The sequence below is a fragment of the Taeniopygia guttata genome, chromosome 30, assembly GCF_048771995.1.
Source record: "Taeniopygia guttata chromosome 30, bTaeGut7.mat, whole genome shotgun sequence".
NCBI classification, from domain to species: Eukaryota; Metazoa; Chordata; class Aves; order Passeriformes; family Estrildidae; genus Taeniopygia; species Taeniopygia guttata.
This window is the reverse complement of record NC_133055.1, coordinates 7,277,155-7,295,880: the sequence shown is the minus strand read 5'-3', so window position 1 is coordinate 7,295,880 and position 18,726 is coordinate 7,277,155. Positions and strand designations below refer to the sequence as shown.

Below are 18,726 nucleotides of genomic sequence, written 5' to 3'. Positions count from 1 at the left end.
GGGCCTTTCACCCTCTCTAATAAACCAGATATTCTAAGGGCAGCCTTCAGAGATCTCTCGTCTCCACCCACCCAAAGCGTCCTGGAGTCCAGCGTCCTCACAGTATGGACTGGGATCAACTTGGGTCTGGGATCAAATATAGTCTGGGATAAAATAGGGACTGGGATCAAATATGGACAGGGATCAAATATAGTCTGGGATAAAAGATGGACAGGGATCAAATATGGACTGGGATCAAATACGGACTGGGATCAAAGAGGGACTGGGATAAACGAGAGATTGGGATCAAATATGGACTGGGATCAACTAGAGATTGGGATCCTACAGATTGAGATCCTAAAGACTGGGATAAACTGGACTGGGATCAAATAGGATCTGGGATCAACTAGAGATAGGGATCAAATATGGAACTGGGATCAAATACTGTTGTGTTGCGGTCCCCTTTCACCGCGACAGCACCGAGCGCGGGCGTGCTGGGCGGCGGGGGGAGAGAACGGGCAGCCGGTCCCCCTGTAAATGCTCTGCAGTCCCAGTTATTGGCGCGGGGACAGATGGAGGCGGCACGGGACTTGGGGTGAACAGGTTCGGTTTATTTCGCGTGCCCCAAGACGCCTTGGGGAGGGCGAGCAGATGTTTTATACAAGAACTTACGGGGAGGGGTATAGGAACAGCAACCAATAGGGGAATAACAGGGGAGGAGTTTGGGGTAGGACTAACATACTAAACAGTCTGTGAAAGGGGGCAGGGAAAGAAGCGGGGGGAGGGGAGATTCACATCTTGGAGAGAAGGGGGTTAGGAGTGAGATGAGGGAGGGGGTGTGTACAGACACTGAAAGAATAAAGAACACACAGTCCCACATCTCCCTCTTTTTCTTTTTACAAAAGAAAGGAGAATTCTGACGTTTAAACAAATTAATACTGCATATAAACAATATAAACTTCATATGTAAAATACAACAAAATCATATAGTAACATTACAAATTATTAAACAGAAATAAATTGAAAAATGTCAGAAAAGTACAAATTAATTATAATTACAATAAAACAAATTAATATACAAAGCGTATAAAATTGACATAAACAAATTCTGAATTCGGGGTACAACATTCAGCAGAATTCACAGCTTGATCTGATTCGAAACTTGGGCTGTCGCGACGCTGGAGATGTATAGCAGAGTTGAAGCAGCGAGCGGCGACATGGCTTGTCTAATTTTATTCTTTATTTCCGGAGTGGGCATAATACCGTGGGTATAAACTAAATAGGATGATCTTTCTTTCTATAAAATATAACCCAACAAGTAGATTATTAAATAAAAGGGAACATTGGGTAGGGTGCATTAAGGAATGGGATAGGGGAATCAGACAATCACTTGATTAGTGACTGTCATGATTGATAAGGGGAATGGGTATAGGGTGGACCAGGGTGCCGCCATCTCAGGGGGAAGACAAAATGGCGGGTTTCCGGTCCAGGGTTTCCGCCCCACCCTCCCTCAAAGGAGACCCCCCCCACCCGAGAAGGGGAGTGATCTTCTAAGAAGGGGGGTCCCCTGATGGGAGGTCCTCGACAGCGATCCGTCCCACCAGAGGAAGGGCCAGAAGAAGGATTAGGGAATATCCAACCCCGCCTCCCCCCCACAGGGACTAGCCTCGCGGCAATTTTGATTGTCGGGGCCCTTGGGGAGAGGGTAGGGCTGGCGGGAAACCAGGGGTGGAAAAGAAGGATCATGGCGGGAAAACAGGTTCCAAGTGGCGTGGCCAGCGCCATCTTGTAAGGGGGTGCCGGGTGCACTGCACCCCCCCTCAGAGGCAGCGCGGCCAACACCATCCCCAAGGGAAGGCAGCAGTACCCGGCAGGGCGCCTGGGGCGGCTTGGTCACAGCCATCCCCAAGGGAAGATAGGGAAAAGTTTAGGAAAATCCAAGGGCAAGGGGGTCTGGGGAGCTTCACCGAAGCAAAAGGGGAATTTACAGGAGAGGAGCCCGATGCAGCTGGATGTTGACACAATGCGTGGGTGTACAGGGCTTCTTTTACCAACTCTCCTATAGTTAACATGCCGCCTTTCAAACATTTGTCCCGTTTGTGTCTTTTCTACCCCCTCCGTCCAGCCCAGATTGGGGAGGAAAGGATAGAGAAGATGACTTTTCGAGGGGAAGAAAAAGCAATCAAATATGGGTCCCCATAAAAGACTAGGTGAGGGGTGCCTGGGACCTCCCCCCGCCAGAAACTAAAAACCCACTCGCCCGCCGGGCGCATGCAAGAATACAGCTCCCGTCTGAGCACGAGCGAGGGTTAAAACGCAAAAAGAAAAAATGGGAAACCCAGCCACCTGGCGGGATGGACCCCACCCCGTTTTAGCCCCCCTTACCCTCTAGGGCCCGGGTGGAGATGGCTTGATTCTTCTCCTCGACTTGGTGGAAAAGTCGCGCCGAACTGGGGATGTTCCTTCTCGGTTTGGCTCTTCCAGAGGCTTAGGTGTTCCCGGGACTTGCAGGCAAGTCCAGCCGATCTCGGCTGCACCCAAAACTCGTCCCTGAAGCCTTGGGCTCGGCCACTATCGGCCTCTGGTGGTTTCGTTCCGGTGCTGTCCCCTGACGAGCCGTTCTCCTGGCTCCCTTGAGCCGCTGCCAAACCGCCCTCTTTGTCCTGGGGTAGGTCTACCCGCCCTTCAAAGCCCCTGCAGCACGTCTGCCCCAGTGCAGGACGTCTGATCTCGGCGGGGGTGGGGTAGAGTGCGCGGAGGCAAGAACAAAGAAGCGTCCTGGAGCCGAATTCTTTTCGCTCGGCTCTCGGCTCCTCTTAGCGTCCGGCAAAGCTTCTATGACCTCAGATGTTCCTCTTCCCTCCTTCTTCTTCCGTGAGGCAGGCGCCCCCACGAATTTGCCCATTTGTTTTACAAGACGGAGGAGGGAACCATCCTCTTGCTACCATTTGTTGCGTTGCAGTCCCCTTTCACTGCGACACCCCGAGCGCGGGCGTGCTGGGCGGCAAGGGAGAGAACGGGCAGCCGGTCCCCCTGTAAATGCTCTGCAGTCCCAGTTATCGGCGCGGGGACAGATGGAGGCGGCACGGGACTTGGGGTGAACAGGTTCGGTTTATTTCGCGTGCCCCAAGACGCCTTGTGGGGGGCGAGCAGATGTTTTATACAAGAACTTATGGGGAGGGGTATAGGAACAGCAACCAATAGGGGAATAACAGGGGAGGAGTTTGGGGTAGGACTAACATACTAAACAGTCTGTGAAAGGGGGCAGGGAAAGAAGCGGGGGGAGGGGAGATTCACATCTTGGAGAGAAGGGGGTTAGGAGTGAGATGGGGGCGGGGTGTGTACAGACACTGAAAGAATAAAGAACACACTCCCGCACCCTGGGTTTGAATTTTTGGGTCGATTTGTGGCGATTTTTGGTTTCCATTGATAAAAATCTATCCGGGGGCGGGCCCAAGGCTCATTTAGGGTGGGGCTTCAGGAGGGGGCGGGGCCAGAACCCGGAGCTGGAACTGGGAGGGGCGGGGCCTGAGGGGGTGGGGCACTCAGTGGGCGTGTTCAGCAGCAAGGGGCGGGGCCAAAACACAGGGCGGGGTCTAAAGAGGGCGTGGTCAGTGTCTGGGGGTTCATCCTGCCGTTCCCACCCCCCCAAATTCCCCAGGACCCTCCCTCACCGCCCCGCCCCCACCCTTGGGACACACTTCAAAATCTCCCCAACCCCTCCCTCCTCGGCCCCCCCGAGCTGTTTTCACCTGGCAACCCCCAAATCATTGGGAATTCTCACCTGGGACCCACTAAAGCTCCCCTGCAGCCCTCCAAAATCTCCTCAGGACCCCACAAACCTCACCTGGAACCCCCCAAACTCTCACCTGAGACTCCCAAACTTCTCCTAGGACCCTGAGACCTCACCTGGGCAGCTGGGAAACCCCAAATTCTTGGGAATTCTCACCTGGGACCCCCCAACCTTCACCTGGGACCCCAAAACCTCACCTGGGACCCCCCCAAAACCTCACCTGGGACCCCCCCAAACCTCACCTGGGACCCCCCAAACCCTCACCTGGGACCCCCCAAAGCTCACCTGGGACCCCCCCAAAATCTCCTCAGGATCCCCCAAAAGCGGCCAAAGGTGGGGCGGGGCCGGGGCGATGACGTCACCTCTTCCTGTTTCCCCTCTCCGGCCGCGCCGCGTTCCCGCGTGTCCCCAACTGTCCCCGGCCGTGTCCCCTCCCTGGAGTGTCCCCAGCGGCCATGGAGCCCCGCGAGGTGCGACAATCCCGGCGGGGGGGTGGGAGGGGACAGGGGGAACACGGGGGTGGGGAACACAGGGGACCGAGGGTGGCAGGAGGGGACAGGGGGGGAATGTGGGGGATAGGGGGTGACAAAAGGGACAGAGGGGACAGCAGAGCCCTCCAGGGAGGGGACAAACGGGACCACAAGAGGGCACAGGGGCCACGGTAGGAGGCCACAACTGCCACCAGGCCCCTGACACCTCTCCTGTCCCCTCCCCAGCTGTCCCCCCACCAGGTGCTGGAGGCGATGGTGGCCGTGGTGGCCACACTGGGCGAGCTGGTGGCCACCCTGAGAGAACTGATGGCCACCGTGGCCAGGCCGCACAGGGACGTGCTGCTGGCCGTGTCCCCAGAGTTCCTTCGTGTGGCTGTGGGGACCTTGATCTTTCACCTCCAGGACGCCCTGCGCCACTACCGTGTCCCCTCCCTGCGCCACCGCCCTGTCCCCTCCCTGGGGCACCGCACTGTCCCCTCCCTGGACTAGACCCTGGCCAACCTCGGGGACACCCCAGGGACCACCTGGGCCTGTGTGAGAGCCCTGGCCAGCAACAGGCGTGTGCTGGACAGGCTCATGGACAGCTGGGCCCGGCTGGCCAAGGCGGCCACCGAGCTCCGCGACGCCTGCAGGGATGTGGCCACCAGGAAGGGACAGCGGCTGGAGCTGTACCTGGGGCTGCTGGGGGACTTGGTGGCCGCGTGTGACGAAGCCACCGCCTTCCCCCGGGAGCTGCAGCGCCGGCTCAGGGACATCGAGGCTGCCCTGGAGGGGACAACGGAGGCGTCCCATGATTTCCGTGAGGCCTTGGTGGCCACAGCAGCCGAGGCTGAGCAGCTGTGGGAGGCCAGTGCCTGCCTGGCCACGCGTCACCTGCTGGGGACACTTGGGGACATCAACACCCTCTTCTTCTGTCCCTCTCCTGGCCACGGTGGCTGTGCAGTGGCCAAGTGGTGCCAAAGAGCCATGGAGGTCATCCCGAGGCTGCTGTGCACAGAGCAACATCACCACTGGGCCGTCATCAGGCCGGTGTCACCGTGGCAGAGACTCGGGGACATTCTGAGGGCACTTTGGGAGCACTTGGGGACACTTTGGGAAGGTGTGTGGCGACGCTGGTGGGGGCAGGGGGTGAACGAGCCTCCCCTCAGTGCCCTGCAGGAGACCCGGCTGTGATTTGGGGGCCGGGGGGGTCCCCAGGCAGCCCCCACTGCTGAGCACTGACCCTTCCCCAGGGGGCGCTGGGACCCCCAAAAACCGCACCCGCACCCATTTCAGTGCCCCCGAACCCCCCTCGAGCACTGACCCCCCCTCACCGGGCACTGGGACGAGTGGAGACCCCCTCTCGGTTTTCTGGGGGTTGAGATGACCCCGAGATTGTGAAAAGTCCTTTTCTCCCAGCCCACGTGGGCAGAGAAGGAGTCGAGATGCGGAGCTTTGCTTCTCAGGGCCGTTTATTTTCCCTTTTCTCTAACAGCTTTGTCCACTCTGCTGAGCTCTGTCTAGCAGGTCGGTCTGTGGCAGTCTCCCTGCCCTCAGGGCGCTGTTTGCCTTCTACACTAAAAACTACCTGTACTGTGTTTACAGTAACGTGCCAATATCTATCGTTTATGTTGGACAGTGTGTCTCTACCTTCAACCAACAGAAAAGTGTCACCATCACAGCAAGACATGGAGGGTAAAAAGAAGGAGAAGAAGGTCAGGACACACCCAGATCCCTCCACCTTGTCCCATTGAACCCCGTATTTTAAAATGTTAAAATTCTACTTTTCCACCCTGTGTTAATTCACCTACCACGCTACTCAAACCCTTTTGCCTTGTAATTCCCCATACAAAGTTGGCAATTTTCTCCAGGGGCTAAAACCAAAGCCACCGGTCGTGCCAAGGTCTCCGAGGCCCCTGCCAGGGTCTCGAGCCATCCAGGGCAGCCAGAGGGATGTCCTGGATTCTGACACCCCTGTCATGGTTTGACACGGGAAGAGAATTTTTTTTTTAGAAAGAAGAAGTTCATCCAGTCAGGGGTCAGGTTTAGATACTGACACTTGGGGTGACCAATTGAAAGTAGACACGCCTCTGAGAACACAGAGGGGTTAAAAGCGGAATTCCCAGGAAGACTCGTCCTTCTTTGGTTCCGGTCACCGCATGATACGGACCTCCCCCCCCAGCCCGGGCTGGGTGGGGGAGGGGAGCCATGCGGCCTGCACAGGTAGGCCAGGAGGTAAAGGATCGGAACCGGCAAAGTCAGCTCTTGCAGATGGAAGGGTGAAAAAATCTGGGATGTCTCCGTTCCCCCCCGCCAGAGTCTCTCTATCTCCCAAGAGAGAAAAAGAGACGGCGGTGGTTTTATCAGCAGTTCGCCGCAGGGAAGGAGAAGAGCGGGGGGGCCGCAAGGTGCCCAGCTGGGCTGTGGGAGCTGGAGCCTGGGCAGCGAGCCATCCTTGGGAGTTAGGACTTTTAACCCTTCCTGAGAAATGAAGGCTTTATGAAATATTACTCCTCCTGAATTTGAAGAAAAGAGAGACAGCTTGAAACCTCAGATGTTTAGAGAAGAAGGTTAGGGGCAGATGATAGAGTGGCTTTTTGGCTGGACTCTGCTTGTTTACCATAGACTGAACCACTCTTTCTTTCAAGAGAGACTGCATTTTAGGGAAATGCATTGGTGAGCCAAGAGACCTTCTGCAGCAACTACCAGTTTTGGAGTGGACAGAGAGAGAGCTGAGGAGGGTGTGAGGATGCCCTCCATCTTCAGGAAGAAGAGAAGGCGATCTCTGTCTTTTGGACCCTCGGCCCCAGGGGAAAATGGGGGGGACTCTAGTCCCGAATTGTGATACTGGACTGTTGTTCCTGGTGGTCCTTGGCAAAGCATCCTTAAAGGGGCCCTATAAGCAGTCTCTGTCCATGCCCGGTGGTGAGAGCACTGTGACATGGAGAGGAGAATGTCACACTGGCCCGGTGTGTCTGGGCGGTGCCACGTGTGACATTGGAAACACAAAAGGTGGCAATTGTGTTTCCTGGGGGTCTATGGTTGCAAGGGGGACTCCTCTCTTCCCCAATGGACTCAGTATTGATTATATTGAAGGGTGAAAACTTGATTAAAGATCCAAATGAGTCTCGCTGGGGTTTGGTAGAGTTAGGTGGAGGAAGGAGAAATGTTTGAGAAGGTTTTCATTTCGAATTTTGTGTGGTTTTTTTCTTTCCTTTCTTTTCCTTTTATAGTAGTAGTAGTAGTAGTGTAATAAAGCTTTTTCCTTTGTTATTAAGTTTAGCCTGCTTTGCTCTGTCCTTGATCACATTTCACAGCATTTGATTAGTAAGTTGTATTTTCATGAGGCGCTGGCATTGTGCCAGCATCAAACCATGACACACCCCCCAATTACCAAGCAGTGGGAGCCCCCCGGGCACTGCCCCCCCCTCACCAAGCACCGGGATAGGGACCGGACCCCCTCAAACCCTGGGAACCCCACAAGCACCGGGACCCCCCAGGCAGCGCCACCCCCGTGCACCGGGACAGGGACCGGGGTCCCCTCATGCACCGACCCCCCCGAGCACTGGGCCCGGACCCCCTTTGTGCCCCCATCCATGACGGAGGTTCCATCCCCTCCGCTTTGACCCCCCCCAGTGCCGCAGGACCCCCAGGAACAGTGCAGGGACTGTGGAGGACCCCAAGGGCTGGGGGGGCACGGGGGGTTAACCAGCACCAGGGGAGTCCCTTAGGGTTTGGTCCTTCCCCCCCCACCGTTATCTCCCAAGGCCCCCTATTATCATCAGGGTCCCCCCCAATTTACTGGGACCCCCCCCATTAACTGCTTCCCCCCTTCCCTGTGCGCCAGGACACCCCACTCACCCCCCATCCCCCATCCATGGGAACCCCCCCAAATCACAGCAGCACAAGGAGAAGAAGCCAACACCTTCCCCACACCCAGCATGGATCACCAGGACCACGGATCAGCAGGGTTCTGCCTCACAGGGGTCACTGGGGATCATCCAGCCCGGATCCTCCCATGGGGGATGGAGCTGCAGGAGCACACCAAGCTCTTCCCTCACTCTCTTCCCTCACTCTAAGCCCTTCCCTCACTCTCTTCCCTCACTCCAAGCTCTTCCCTCACTCGGGGCACTCACAGGGCTTCCCTTAGTGGTGCCTCCGTTGGTGCTGGTTCAAGTGAGAGCTCTGTGAGAAGCTCTTCCCACACTTCCCACACTCGTAGGGCCTCTCCCCGGTGTGGATGCGCCGGTGCCTGTTGAGGTGGGAGTTTAGCTTGAAGCCCTTCCCGCAGTTGGGGCAGCGGAAGGGCCTCTCCTCTGTGTGAATCCGCCCATGTCTGAGGACACTGGAGCTGGTCCGAAACCTCTTCCCACACTGGGGACACTCGTAGGGCCTCTCCCCTGTGTGGATGCGCTGGTGTGTTCTCAGGGCTGAGCTCTGCCCAAAACTCTTCCCACATTCTAAACATTCGTAAGGCCCTTCCCCGGTGTGGATCACCTGGTGCACCATCAGGCCACCCCTCTTTCTGAAGCTCTTTCCACACTCTCCACACTCGTAGGGCCTCTCCCCGGTGTGGATGCGCCGGTGCATGGTGAGGTTGGAGTTGCGGTTGAAGCCCTCCCCGCAGTCGGGGCAGCGGAAGGGCCTCTCCTCTGTATGAATTCGCTCATGTCTGAGGAGATGGAAGCTGGTCTGAAACCTCTTCCCACACTTGGGACACTCGTAGGGCCTCTCCCCAGTGTGGATCCTCTGGTGCACGATCAGATGGGATCTCCAGCTGAAACCCTTCCCACATTCCAAGCACTTGTGGGGCTTCTCCCTGCCATGAGACTTCTCCACCCGCTCCGAGCTCCGGCTGGATCTCTGCCCGCCTTCCTGGCTCAGGGGGGCTCTTTCCTCCCCGCAGCTCCCTGGGCTGGGTTTGCAGCTTCTCCTCCTGCGGGATCTCCGGGGCTTTTTCTCCTCCTCCATCCAGACACGCCCAGGGAATGAAAAATCCTGGTTTGGGGAAAAAAACAAGAGGAGAGCACCTTGGACTAGACGTTCCTCCTTGCTCCAGTTTATCTCAGGAAGTCATTGGGAATCCTGTGTCTGTAAGAACCTCCAAAACACCAAGATTCAGCCCAAAAATCCCACAAACTTCAAGATACAGATCAAAAACTCCCCAAACATCACAAGTCAGCAAAAACCTCCTCCAAAACATAAAGATTCAGCTGCCACATAAAACCAAAGCAACAACATTTAGCCCAAGAAAGCTCAGAAACACCAAGATTCACCCTGGGAAAATAGTGGAACCCCCTCCACAGTCACCTGCTGCATGTGGGGGGAGCAACGCTCCTGGGGCTGGGGGGCGGATGCAGATACAGGGAGGGGTGGAACCTACTGCTGCTTCCTCTTTCTGCTCCTTCTCCTCCTCCTGTGTCTCTGCTCTTCCTCACACTCCTCTTCCTCCTGCTATTCCTCCTTCCCCTGTGCAATCCCACCTTCTCCTGCCACCTGCATTGTTTGACCATTTTGTTCCTCAAGCCTGCTTCTCCTTCCCTTCTCCTCCTGTCCCCAGGCCCAGCACCCACTGCCGGCTCCCTCTTCCCCCCAGACCCACAGCATCCCAGCCGAGGGGCAGGGATGGAGCTGGGGCAGGTCGGGCTGGGGCAGCGCTGGGCTCTCGGCCGCTCCCGCCCGCACTCGGTCCCCACTGCAGCCGCTCCCGCCAGGACAGCGCGGGGGGGCCCGGCCTTGGCGCTGCCCCACTCCCACCTCCCCAAATTCCCCTCGCGGGGGCGATGGGGCCGAGGGGAGGAGTCCAGTTGGGGAAGGCTCAGAGGGCCAGGGAGCTGTACACAAGGGAGTGACAGGAGAAGGAATCGGTTTCAGAAAATGTTATCACTTAATGACACAGACTGCTGCTCAGCCAAGGCCCTGCTCTATTCATGAACTTCCAGAAGAACAACAAAGACTTAACAGAGCCATGAATATCATTTGCTATATACAAGCAGGGAGCATATTAAGGGAGTATGTAGTAGGTGGATTGGGAAGTCTGTAGCTCTCAAGTGCTTCAGCCAATGGGGAAAGCAGAGGGAGATGTGGCCAGGAGAATTAGGATGAAAAGGAGGCTGTGTCCTCCAGCAATTGGAGAGATCCCATGGGGAATGTCCCATGGCCTCTCTCATTTTTAGAAATGAAAGTAGTTTCACAGGACTCCTCTGTCTGCTTTGTGGACAGAATCCTCTGGTGATGTCAATTTTTCCGCACACCCTGGGGCAGGGAGTGCAGCTGAAGGTGCCTCACCCACTTTGGGTGATCGGCTCCCTTGGCTGGAGGCGGCACCGGGGATTGATTGGGGACCCGGGAGTGACCAGGAGACAGACGAGTGACACATCAGGGGGGTCTGTGAAGAGTCAGCAGGGAGAGAGCACTGAAAATCTCATCAGTGAGTGCCCTGGGATCTTCGGGGAGTGAACATGGCAGGGCACCCATGGAGGGGAGAAAAGGGAAAGCCAGGGAGGGGTCCTGGCCAAAGGGAGGATGATCCCAAAATGTCTCTGAAGAGTCCCTTGGGAGAATGCTGAGGTAGTTTGCACATTCCCCCAGAGGTAATTAAGGACATGGACACCCAGGGGGGCAATAAGGGAAGGGGAGAAGGGATTTGGACAACAGGGGATGGATGGTGTTGTTGTGCTGGGAAGGGATCGGGTGAAGGGGAGTGTGCAGCAATATGGTTCAGGCAAGAAGCAGCAGGAGGAATGTGTGTGGTAAGAAAAAGGATGATGGCAAAGAGGAGGAACAGAAAAATACTCAGAACTGGGATGTTTTTCAGCAGGGTCTTATCCTCAGAATTTGCCACCTGCTACTCTCCATCCCCATTTTCCAGGAGAGGAAAAGCAGGAGGTCAGGATGTCAGGGGTTTCTCTGTGGTGGGCAGCGGCAGCAGCGGGCGCAGAGGTGCGGGACCGGGAGCAGGGCTGGGGGCCTGTGGGGAGCTGCGGGGCTGGGCCGGGGCTGTGGGGCAGCCGGGGCTCAGCGCCGGGCGCTGCCTGAGCCCACCAGCCCCGGGCAGGGCCGGCAGTGGCCCCCGGCCCCCAGGAGGCTGCGGGACGCCCCGGCCGCTGCCCGGCCCCGGGGAGCTGCCGGCCCTGCCCGCCGGGGGGGCCGCCTTTGGACACTGCGGCAGGACAGGCACCGGCTCTGCCACACGGGCTGTGCAGGGGACCCTGAGCACAAGGAGCAAAACAAAGCAACATCTGGGAAATGCAGAGTGCACATGGATGGATCAGGATTTTCTGTGAAGGATTTGGCTTGGGTCCCTGCAGAAAGGAAAGATTTTGCAGAAAGCTCAGCAGCTCTCAGAGGATGAGCACCCACAGGCAGTGACCGGGGCTGCAGGAGTGGCAGAAGAAGGCCCTGCAGCACTTGAGCAAAAAGGCACAGCAGCTGAAGGCAAGGAGGGATGAGCAAAAGGCCAAGCTGAAGGCAAAGGCCATGGCAGAGTTCCCACAGCCCCTGAGGGATCAACCCCAGGGCCCAAGGGGGCCCCAGCATCTAGGGGACGGCCTCGGCCACAAGCACCTGGCAGAGGCATTGCCCTCCTGGCCAGGGCAGAGCCCACCCAAACAGCCCCTGGGAAGGAGTCAGGGCTCCAGCTGCAGCCCACAAGGACACTGCAAGCACAGACAGCAGCACCCTCAGGAGGAGCGAGTCCACCCCTGCATGGACATGGATTGTCAGGGCTCTCTGAGCTCCCATCCCACCGGGGACCCACCACACTGCAGCCCTGGAGAACATCCAGGCTGGGTCTGCATCCAGAGGAGGCCTCTCCTGATGGACACAGGGGCCTCTCCATCCACTCTGAATCTTACACCTAAGGGGGGAACATTGTAAAGGAATGTTTTTATTATTAAAGGAATAAATAGGAAAGCTGAGCTGGTGTCATTTGTTCAATTAGGAGCTGCGGGGAGGTGGTTTGAACTAAACTAATTTCTTTCTCTTCCTACTGTGACTGTTATTAACTAGGAAGGAATTTGGTGGTGGCATTGTAATATTGTAAAAGGTGATACAGAGGCAATTGCTGCTGTACCTTTGTGTCAAATGTCTGGCACGGCCTGTGCTGAAGGGAACCCAGAGGTGTGGGCAGCCCCAGGGAAAGAGGGAAAATTTGATGTGGAGCCTCTCCAAATTACTTGGAAGCAACCAGGACAAGTGGGGCCTAAAAGCAACACCCTGTTCCAGGGGAGGGAAGGAAGGGCTCACAGCCTGGTATGGAGTCCCTGCTAAAGGCAGGGCTTTTGGAGCCAGGGATGTCTCCCTACAGCACTCCTATCCTGCCACTCAGGGAATCAGATGGCTCCAATGAGGAGCACAAGAACAAGTGGTAGACAAAGCCTCTGTGAAATGGCTGAATTTCCTGCCAAAAAAATCTTTTGAGTATCGAAAAAAGAAGTGCAAATCATAGAGAAAAAGGTTAAATTTTGGGACATAATTTGACTGATCGTTTGTGGTGGACTGACCCAGAGAGGGTCTCGGCAATCTCAGAAGTAACGTTATCCAGGACCAAAAAGGAGCTGCGACAATTGTGAGATTTAATAGAGAATTACACAGCCTGGATTGAGGATTCTCTCTTCCAGCCAGAACATTGTAGGACTTTGTAATCCCAGACAGCCTCCATGCTGTGGTATGGACAGGAGAAAGAGAGCAAAACCTGAGAAAATTAACAACCAAAAATAATGATGCCTCAGCTGTGGCTCTTCCAGACTCAGAAAAGAAACTGGAATTGTAGGGGAATGTTCAACAGGGCCATGCCAAAGGAATTCTTGGGCCAAAAGGTTTCACCCAGTGGCCACAGTGGCCTCATTTTCAGCAGAATTGTGCAGCCACAGCTTGAAGGAGAACCGAGGCCCAAAACCTGATGACAACAGGATCTCCAACTGTTCCAGTCTGCCATCAAGTTCAAGCTTTGATAACCCAAAGAGCCTCGCAATGGATGAGCAGTGCTCGGTTATTACAGTGTGAAACTTGTTCAGTGGCACAGGAGGATTCAGAACTGAGGACAGGGGAAGGGTTTAACCCAGCCTCCTGTTTGAACAGCCCCCAGAGGGGCTGGGAAGAAACCCAGCACTGCATTCAAGTGACACAGCTCCAGACCCAGCCTGGGGGAGATTCAGGAGACATTGCCTGGCCTGAGGCGGAAAATGTCTTTGGGGATGGCTCTTCAAGGGCAGCAGAAGGGAAAAGAGTTCCAAGACACGCTGTTATTGAGGAAAGGGAATCAGACAAAGCCCAGGTTACCCCCCATGGTCAGCTCAACCGGCACAGCTGTGTGTGCTTGTAAGAGCCTGGCACTGAATGCCCTGAGCAGGAAGGCTTCAATATCTTCTGGTGACACCATCTCACCTAACAGGGGGGCAAAAGCAATTCTGATTGCTCAGCAGCCACTGGATCACTTATTAAGGTATTTCTAAAAGACATTACTCCAATAAAAGGCACTGTGGAAGCAACAGACTCAGACAGCAGAACTCATTTTACAGGAAAGATCCTCCAGGGGGTTATGGCAGCTTTAGGAATACAATGGGACCTCCAGAACCCCTGGCACCCCCAGAGCTCAGGCTGGGTACAAAAAATGAAAGGGGAAAGAAAGAAACACCTTTGGAAGCTGGGGATAGAAACCAAGATACCATGGGTATGGCTTTTGCCATTGGCTTGGGCAAGAAGAAGAGCCAGACCCAGGGCAGATATTCAATCATTTCCGCTTGCAATTGATCTTGGGAATTCCTTACCCTGGGAATTCTCCACCTAGTGCAGGGTGGAGATAAGGGATGCACATTTAAAGCAGTCTGTGGCCAGAATCCTGTCTCTGGTGCAATCTCTCCCCCAGGAAGCTGGGCTGGCACAGAGCCTGCCTTGGCACTTTGCTGTTGCCAACATCCCAGCAGGACATCGGCTCCTGCCTAAGGAGTGCAGAGCAGCACCACTGGTGGCCAAGTGGCGTGGCCCGTACCAAGTGGCCCCGAGGCCAGAAACAGCCGCCAGCACAGCTGAGCACGGGGGGACCCCTCAGCCTCGGCTCCAGGTCTCTGCAGCCCCGGAGATTTGCACTTCCCGCCTGCAGCAGGAGGATGGGAGGCCCCCACTGAGCTGCACTGAAGGCAGCGCAGCAGCAGCCAGGGCTCCACAGCGGGGCAAGGCCCTGGGCCTGCCCACACATCCTCTGCTGAAATCCTCGGCCTGGCCACCCTCCTTTGGCAGCTCCAGCCACCGGGGACAGCCCTTGCTGCCACTGCTGCAGCTTCAGCGCTCTCTGGGCCTGCCCTGCCACAGCTGCTGGGCAAGAGCACGGCACAATTCCACTCTGGCTCCCACTTACACTCACACACTGCCCTGCCTGCCATGGCATTGATGGAAAATACACCAGCTCATAGACTTTAACATTGTTAACCTTTCATTTCTCTACTCAGGCTTGCTTTGCCTTGGCCCTGGGGAAAGAAATGTTAAAGGTTTTGTTAAGGGATGTTACACCGCTCAATGGAGATGTGTTTAACATCTCAACACACTGGGAAGGGCCCAAAAGATACCCACAAAGATAACGCCCAGCAGCAAAACATCAACCCCAGCAGCAAACAGCAACCAACACCTACCCCAGACACTGCCAGGGCTGCAGACACCTGGTCTGCAAAAGGCTGAGAAGGAAATCCAGCACTTCCCACCTCACTAACAGAAGAAGCAAAGAAATCCGAGTCCAATAGGAAACCAAATACTAAAACCTGCACAACTTGAAACTATGGAACATTAAACCAACCGATTTAGACTGGATCAGACTGCATCGAGTTAGGGAAAAATCGAGTAAAACCCACGTGTCATGGAACGATTTTCTCTGCACACCCGGGCTATGTGGGGATGGAATGATTTCTGTTGCACATCCTGGCCAGAATCAAGGAATGCCTTGACTCTAAAAGTAAACATATTGGTGGAGTTTTCCTTTTTCCTGCAGTTTCAACGCAAAGTTTAGAGCATTAGAGTATTTTTTTGCATTATTCCTACTTCTATATTGCCGGTTAGGGATGTGAGAATGAGGTTTTACTTCGAGGAGAAGTAGAAAAAACTGAATCGCCTTGAAATTTTATTGTGTTTTTTTTTGTGTTGCTCTAAGAGATAGAAAAATTTTGGCCTGGGTTATTCGACATTCCCCTTTAGGCCGCATTTTGCAAAACTAGAAGAGAATTAAAGGTGACCCTTTAACTCACAAACCATAAATAGAAGATTTGAAGGAAAAAATAAAAAAAGGCAGCAGGATGTGCTGGTGGGGGGGGGCAGCTGAGAAGCTGCTAAAGGCTGCTCTGGAAGAGAAGCTGCATTCCAGGCACCCAGGAGAGGAGCTTTAGAAATGCAAATTAACACTGATGGGGCAGAGTGGGGACAATGTACCTGGCTCTTCTTGCCTGGGGCAGGAATTGGCTGATTCCCTCTGCCCCTCACCCCAAGCTCTGCCTGCTTGCACAGATGGAATCTGCACGGCTGAAGGCAGAGCCCATGGTGAGGATCTGACTCTGAAACAGAAATGGCTGAGGCTGCAAAGGGAAACAGCAAATGGAGAATGTTGTGAAAACTTCACTAAAACAAGGGGGACATCATCCCCCTGCCCACTCCAACATCTGCTGCCACTGTCTGTGCTGTACAGGGTGTATCAGAGCACTGGGGCTTTTGCTAGAACAAGTCCAGGGAAATTAGTTGGAATTCAAGTATTTGATGATGTAATTAGAAAAATGCGGCCAATTGATGCAGCCCCGGCTGCAGGGAGCACCCAGAAATGGGAAAAAGATGAAGGGCCACCAGAAAAAATTCTACAACACCACGGACCAGCCCCTGAGAACCCAAACCAATTCATATCAGGAAGCAGAGAACCCATTTATCATTTCAATGGCATCATTAGATTAAAAGCTGTCCTCAAAAGAAGAACCAACCAGACAGCTCCAGCTCCTGACCTTCCTGCTGACCAATCCACTGAAAGAGGAACACAACATTTCACCAGGGGATGAGATCAGATTATCTGTGAGCAGAAAAAAAGGGAGTTTTAGGAAAACGAAATGGCTCAAACTGCTGTGGGAAAAGAGATGACAAGGGAAAAGTGCTGAAAAAGATAACAAAGGAAAAGGGAGAGCAGTTTATGTATTGGTCCAAACACGGAAAGGATGGGAATGGGACACGCTTTCGTGGCTCCCTGGCACACCAGGGGTTAAACAAATGCTGCTTCTCCTCTTCTGTGCTGCAGCAACTCTCATCTTTTTACCATGCTCCACACCTTGGCAGTGCAGCTCATCCAGCAGCTGAGCCAGGGGATGCAGGTGGCAGCCAGGCCTCCTGATCCATAAACGGCTACAAAAGGACAGGGAATGAGGGCACCGAGAATAATCCCAAAACCAAAGAGGACCCGGGAAGAACAAAACAGAGTCGAGGAGTGAATATGCCTGGTGATAGGGCCAGGCACTTGTAGATAAGGAAGTAACGGAGGAAACCATCAGTTCCAATAAATTTCACAAATTGAGCCACACAATTTCTCAAAGTCCCGCTAAATTCCCGAACTTCCAGGAGAACAAAGACTTAACAGAGCCATGAATATCGGCTGGTATACAAAAGGAGGGTGCATATTAACGAGGACAGGCAGCAGGCGCATCGGGAAGTCTGAACCTTCCAAGGACTTCAGCCCGTGGGCAAAGGCAGAGGGAGATGCGGCCGGGAAAATGAGGATAAAAAGGAGGCTGCGGACTACAACCATGGCAGAGAGCGCACGGCAAATGCCCCACGGCCTCTCCCCGTGCTCGGCAATAAAGTCACTTTTACAGGACTCCTCGCTCCCCTCCGGCCACAGAAACCTCCGGCGACGGGAATTTCCCCGCACGCTCCCGGCCGCGGGGCAGCCCCCTCTGTCCTACCCACAGCAGCCGGGCCGAGCCAGCGCTGCTCCGGCAGCGGCTCCTGCCCAGGCCCCGGCGGGAAGGAGACCGCGGGCAGCCGCTCCCGCCGCGCCCTCAGCCCGGGGCCGGCACGGCCCGGACACGGCACCACCGACCCGCCGCAGCCCCCTGCCGCCCCCTCCGCCCGCAGCCAGCCCCGAGCCCCCGCAGAACCCAGCGCGGCTCCCACCTGCGCCGGGGCCGCCTCCGAGCTCCGCCGACGCCGCCTCACCGCGCTCCGGCCGCTGCCGCCGCTCCCGGGCCCGCACAGACGCTCCCGGCGCCAATGGCGCCGCTGCCCGCCCACGGCCGCCCTCAGCCCGCCGCCGGGGCCGTGCTGCGCCCCGCTCCCACCAATCAGCGCGCCGCAACCGCGACTGACGGCACCAGCGGCCAATGGCAGCGAGCTGGGGGCGGGCTCTGCGCACGGCCCAGACTCGCCCCACGCTCTCAGGGCCCCCCGCGCTGCGTGAGGGCAAAGCCGGAGATGAGCAACAGCCCCGGGACGGGCCCGGGCCCGAGGCGGGATTGAGCTGCCCACACAAACAAACTTCTCCGCACCTCCCGCCACGGCTTTCCCGGCCCTGCGCCTTCCGTGCCTCCGGCTCTGCGGGAAGCCCGGGAGCCTCCCTTCTCCTGCCCCTCATTAGTGCATCGCTGCTTCGCTTTGATTTCCCCCAAAAAGGGAAACCTGCCCAAAGCCCTGTGGGTGAGCGGGGGAGGGGAGAGATTTCTGGCAGAAAACTCCAAAGACTCAGAGCAGGATGAGGAGAAGTCAGTGCAGAGCCTTAAATGCAGCTTTCCCCACGCCTCCCTGCTCCCAGCTGCACCTCCTCCCCCGGCAGGGCAGGAGACAGGGAATGGGGCCATGCTCAGCTCATCCCCCGCGGCTTCTCCCTCTGCTCAGGGACAGGAGTCGTTCCCTGCTGCACCCTGCGCTCTCTCCCAGCCGAGACTTCTCCAGGAACTTCTCCGAGCCGAGTCCATCCCCTGGGGCACAGCCCCCTCCAAGTGCTGCAGCGTGGGTCACTGTGCCACGGGCTCGGTCCTGCCAGGCCAGGCTGCTCCAGCGGGGCCCCTCTGCCCACGGGGTCACAGCCTCCTCTCAGGCATCCCCGAGCTCCAGCCTGGCTCCTGCAGGGGCTGCAGGGGGATCTCTGCATCCCCATGGACCTGCAGGGGGATCTCTGCATCGCCATGGACCTGCAGGGGAATCTCTGCAGCCCCATTGTAATATATGTTATGGAATAATTCGTGCTTATGTAAAATATACATCAAGTCAGTTGTGCTTGTACAAAAATATTCTTAGAGTTTTAAAAGACCAGAAGCAGCAGCCGGGGCTGCAGAAACCACAGATGGCAGAGAAAGAAAGACCTCATTTACAAATGAAAAAACGTGGCTCCGTGCAGAGATGGGCTCTTTCCGGGGGCAATCCAGGAGGCACCCAATGTGAAAAACGCATAATATATGGCTCTTTGCGCATAGTTACTGTATGTATTATGTTAGTTTGATTCGTAGTGCTGTATTAACATTTTAATAGCAT

General features: G+C 55.8%; 1 long non-coding RNA gene and 1 pseudogene across 1 annotated transcript; both read right to left on the bottom strand.

Moving 5' to 3' along the window:
• LOC100230077 (uncharacterized) overlaps window positions 1-9,233 on the bottom strand; it is a 674,623-nt pseudogene extending 665,390 nt beyond the window's left edge.
• On the bottom strand, window positions 570-2,976 carry LOC140680924 (uncharacterized). The gene is made up of 2 exons (XR_012052265.1): window positions 2,365-2,976; window positions 570-1,276 (listed from the first exon to the last, which is right to left on the bottom strand). It is a non-coding gene; the product is annotated as an uncharacterized lncRNA (long non-coding RNA).
• Window positions 9,234-18,726: the final 9,493 nt, after the last annotated feature.